This window comes from Chionomys nivalis, chromosome 1 (assembly GCF_950005125.1).
Source record: "Chionomys nivalis chromosome 1, mChiNiv1.1, whole genome shotgun sequence".
In the NCBI taxonomy this organism is placed as follows: domain Eukaryota; kingdom Metazoa; phylum Chordata; class Mammalia; order Rodentia; family Cricetidae; genus Chionomys; species Chionomys nivalis.
In genome coordinates this window covers 139,215,053-139,220,253 of record NC_080086.1, presented here as the reverse complement: position 1 = coordinate 139,220,253, position 5,201 = coordinate 139,215,053, and the positions used below count along the sequence as shown (strand labels likewise).

At 35.7% G+C, this 5,201-nt stretch overlaps 1 pseudogene; it reads right to left on the bottom strand.

Moving 5' to 3' along the window:
- Nucleotides 1-1,372: 1,372 nt before the first annotated feature.
- Nucleotides 1,373-2,317, bottom strand: LOC130884918 (putative vomeronasal receptor-like protein 4; annotated as a pseudogene).
- Between the last annotated feature and the right edge of the window lie 2,884 nt (nt 2,318-5,201).

Below are 5,201 nucleotides of genomic sequence, written 5' to 3'. Positions count from 1 at the left end.
CTCCTTTGGATCATAAGACTTCAGTCCGGTGCTCCAATGTGGGTCTCTGTCTCTGTCTTCTTTCATCGCCTGATGAAGGTTAATATTCAGGAGGATGCCTATATGTTTTTCTTTGGGTTCACCTTCTTATTTAGCTTCTCTAGGATCACGAATTATAGTCTTTATTTATTTATTTATTTATTTATTTATTTATTTGATTTTTTGAGACAGGGTTTCTCCGTAGTTTTTCGTTCCTGTCCTGGAACTAGCTCTTGTAGACCAGGCTGGCCTCAAACTCACGGAGATCCGCCTGCCTCTGCCTCCTGAGGATTAAAGGCGTGTGCCACCACCGCCCGGCTGGGAAGAGAAATTCTATTGAGAGTATACTGTATGAAAAAAAACGAGTAGTTTTTTTTTTAATTATCAATAAAAGAATAAACTAAGTGGAGTATGGTGTTGCACACTTGTAATCCCGAGCTGGAGAGGCAGAGACAGGAGAATCCCTGGGATATCATCTTGTCCTATTTGGCAATCCCCAGGACACTGAGAGACACTATCAAACCCAAGTTGAGTGGATTGTTAAGGATAACAGAAAATACTGTCTCATGGCCTCACCGCACACATGCACAAACATCCTTCATGGGTGCACACAAACATGCAAATATATGTACACAAAACACACTGTACATCATATATATATACACACACAATTTTTATTTTACTAATAATATTTCAGTATTGATGAAGTACAAAACAGACATGGAATTTTCATATAAGAAACATTAAGAAACTGTGGTAAAAAGGGAAAATTTAAAATCACAGTATTTTTGTTGATCCAGAGAAACTACACTTAGGAAAGAGTATTAATGCTGCAATGGGACATGTAAACTATTTTTGATGGCTGAGAGTAAATTAAATTTCCTTCAATAGAAAAACATAAAAATTCAGCATCAACAAGGAGCTGTCTTTGAGTAACCTCAAAATCCGGGAACATTTAAGATATAAAGTAAAGAGGAGTGAGTAAAAGAATCCTGTGGCAATTTTAACTTATGGTATACAGTGAACCTAAAAAAGTCTATAGCACTTGGCAGCAGAAATGTCACAGCAATGTCCATGTGTAATACCACAAATTTTATTTAAATTATTAAGAATCGTGATTTTCTACTTGAACTATTACAGAGTTTAAGAAGAAGAAGTTTTTGGGAAAATTAGTTGTGGCTGCACCGGAATGAAGCCTCACAAACATTTGTCTGTATTTCCAGTTAAGAGGACAGGGACAATGGCCTCTTCTGACCTTGTGGGCAACAGTAATTTACACATATATACATGCTGACACAATACTCATAAATATAAAAAGAATAAAAAAAATCTTTTATTAAAAGTGAGAAAAATTATCTCTTTTTAAAATCTGATGGCACATAGACTGCATGTGTTTCAGCATATTGATTACTCTGTTATCAGAACTGATTTGTACCAAAGGAGCAATTGTGGGATAGACATTCATCACAAACTTCTGAACACTCAGGGTGACTGGGTCGTACATCCATAACAGAGATGCAGTAGATGAGATGATGAAATCCACCCAGTATGTGACCACAAAGCAAACCACCAGCAGCAAGATGGTCTGGGTGGCCCTTTTCTCAGGTGAATCTCTCGAGTGGCTGAGGCTGTGAAGATGCTTGCATTGCTTCTGGTGTCTGAACAAGATAATCACCATATATGCACTGGTGATCAGCATAACTCCTACAAGAAATATATCTCTTGAGGTTGTCACTGTTAAAATCAGTGCCCTGATGATGTAGTTCATGGAGAAGAGTGAGCAGAATGCAGTGACCTTCATCTGTTTGGTCTTACTCACATTGGTAAAAGCACCAGCATAGATGATTCGGTGACTAGTGAATGACAAGTTGAAAGACCAAATAAGTAAGAAAACAGAAATCATATACTTTTTTATTTTATATTTAAATTTTGCCAAGAAAGAAGTACTGGGACTGATAGTGACAGCCTGGAACACACTCAGGAGGCAGGTGATGCAGATGGAGAGGCCTCTCATCACGCGGCTTATGTAAAAAGTTGTCTTACATTTGAAGTCATTATCAATGTTTAGTGACTCAAGTATGTCCCAAAGCCAAATATCCCCTCCAGTGAGAAGCAGCACTATGTGGATGAAGGTCAGTTGACAGGAGATCATGTCCATGGGCTTAGGTCTGTGACATAGGATTATGAAAGTATAGAAAACAAGGAGAAACATATTGGCCAAGACTCCAAGTCCAGCTTGGAAATTAAGCACAATCCTTAATGAGGACATTGGAAGAAATGGTATTCACCTTAAGAACATGAAAAGAAAAAATGAAATTTATGCCCTGGCAATGCTGAAACATGCATGTGCAGCCCATATATGGTGGCTCTGAAGACCTTGTCTATATTGAGTTTCATGTTCTAAGTTGATGAGGACAACTGACCAAGTATCTTCTTTAAGAGGGCACCAGATCACAATACAGATGGTTATGGAAACGTATTTCAAATATCTGAAAAAATAAAAGAGTACTCAGCAAACTCTTGATTCACTGGTCAGTATGTCTATATCATCATTCTCTTTTGCCTTTTTATTCTTAATTAACCCATCTCTTTAATTTAAGCTCCACATTAGACGTGGCCTATGGTTCATATACTCTCAATATATCTCCAGGATATATAGAATTCTCAGTACATCCAACACAGAATGCACACTTCATGTGCCTGTATTGCACCTAGACCTCATGCCTTAGAAATTCAATCCTACTGATTTGACTTACATTGCCTCATTTTATAGTTAACAATGAAAACAGCAATGATGAGAATAGAGGATTGTAATCATATTGTACAACTGATTAAAAATTATTTTCTCTGGGGACAAATCACAAAAGAAATCCCAAAGAGTAAGGTGAGTCAGTTTTATATTCCATAATTTTAATAAGCTCCAATTTAAACTATTCATAATTTCATTCATAATTCTTATGAAATCAGAGTTGATAATTCATGATATTTTAATCAATGAGATGTGTATATCTATTCATATATTTATTTTTATTTTTCAATGAACTCATCACACCAGAATCTGGAATTAAAGACAATGATACAGTTGGAGGCCATTAGTGCACTTTCCACACCCTATTAATTGTGTAGCCATTATTGTTTTAAATGCCCCTATGTCTCCTTTTTTATTTCCCATCCCATTTAAAACTTGTGTGAACTCTACTTGTGGTTTAAAGAACAAACACTCAGCTATCAAGACAAATGTTATTGTTTTTTCGGAGCAGGACAGTGGTGGGAATAGTATGATTCCTATAGGTTTGTAATCCATTCCTTGATACTTTCCTAACTATTCCATGGTCTATGTTTATATCCACTTCTTTAACTAAGAAACCCCCATTTTCCCATTTTCTTAAGATTAATGGTCTCCTGCTACTCCCCTGTACCTTCCTCCCACTTCCCTCTATATGAAGTTCCCTCCTTCATGCTAAGGAGCCCACCCTTTCCCATTTCCCTGATAAGATCACTTGTACTCTGTTTATTCTACTCTTCATTGCTACCCATGATCAACCCCATCTTGGCCATGGTCCCATTTTGCTTTTCTGATATCTGTAGTTTACACAGGCTAAATACTCACATCTGAAGATGTGGGGTTATGAGCTCCCAACAAGAGAGAGCATGAGACACTAAGAAAAACACTGCTGTCAACAAATTGTGACAAACATGAACTTGCCAAAGATGACCACATAGTGAACCTGTTTTAAAATCTCTGTTTTAAAAGAGATTCCTTCCCATGCAGTGGAAATAAGGCCCCAGTGTTATCATATCTCACCAACACACAGACAGTTTTTATAATTTCAACAAATAGTCTTAGCTTTGGTGCTTTTGTTAGTTATTTAACCTGGTTACCTTTATGATTTTTATCAAATTAGCATAATTTGTTACTTTAAAATCAACTCTGTAGTAGAGAACTAGAAAACTATACCAACTAAGATTCTTGTGAGAAAGAGTAGCCAATTGATTTTTACATTCACTTGTATATTCCACATATATGTGCATTCCTGTATATGTAGAAATAATTCAGAAGTCAGTAAATGAGACCATGCTATATCCTCCTCATGAATGTGCCAACAAAATCATACATTTTACACATATACATTAGGTTTGCTCTTAAAAATCTTTATCTAATGCCAGGCAGTAGTGAAACACGCCTTTAATACCAGCACTTGGGAGGCAGAGGCAGGCAAATCTCTGTGAATTTGAGGCCAGACTGGTTTAGAAGAAGTAGTTCCAGGACAGGCTCTAAAACTACAGTGAAACCCTCTCTTGAAAAACAAACAAACAAACAAAAAATAAAACAACAAAAAAAGTTTTATTTAGTAAAGGCATAGATTTAGTCTAATTGCCAGAGTCAAACATATGATTCTCCCACCAACTTACAGTTACAGTAGCTGCACATTGGTGTTCTTTTTTTTTTAAGTTCTAGGTCACAAGCTGGAAAGATGGCACAGTGGTTCAGAGCATGTTTTTCTCTTGCAAATGACCTGGGCTAGATTCTCACAATGACATAGTGACTAATAACCATCTATAACTCTAGTTATAGGAATATATTGTTTTTTTGATATTTCAAGCAAGTGGTGCACAGATACACATGCAGGTTAAACACATATATATATGGAAAATAAAATAAGTAAATAGAAAGAAAAAGAGGAAGAAAGAAAGAAAATGTGTTATCTAATTTATTAACGATAACAATTAATTCAAGACTTGGTCTCTAAACTAAAAGAACTGTAGCACATTTGAATTTTAAAATTGCTAATGGACAAACTTTATATTTATAATCATTCTTATTAACTACACCTCTATAATTCACTAATAAGGCAATGTATTATAAATAAAATTAAAAGATGATTATAGATGTTAAAGATGGTAATCAAAATTTTTTTCTTATCTCAAAGGTACACTTAAGCGTCTCTACTTCACACCCTTTGCTTAATAAATATTTGTCACCTGTAGAAAATGATGCTTTTTCCCCTTCCTTATGTGCCGTCTTTTTCTGGGGTGCACTAGAGGTGAGACTGGACCAGAAAAACTACAGCTACCATAGCTACAAACTGAATTGTCAACATAATCATAAACTGAGAAAAGTCATTTGTTTTATTAGAAAAAATGCAGTACTTGGGCATTCACATTAGTTTAAGTTATACTTA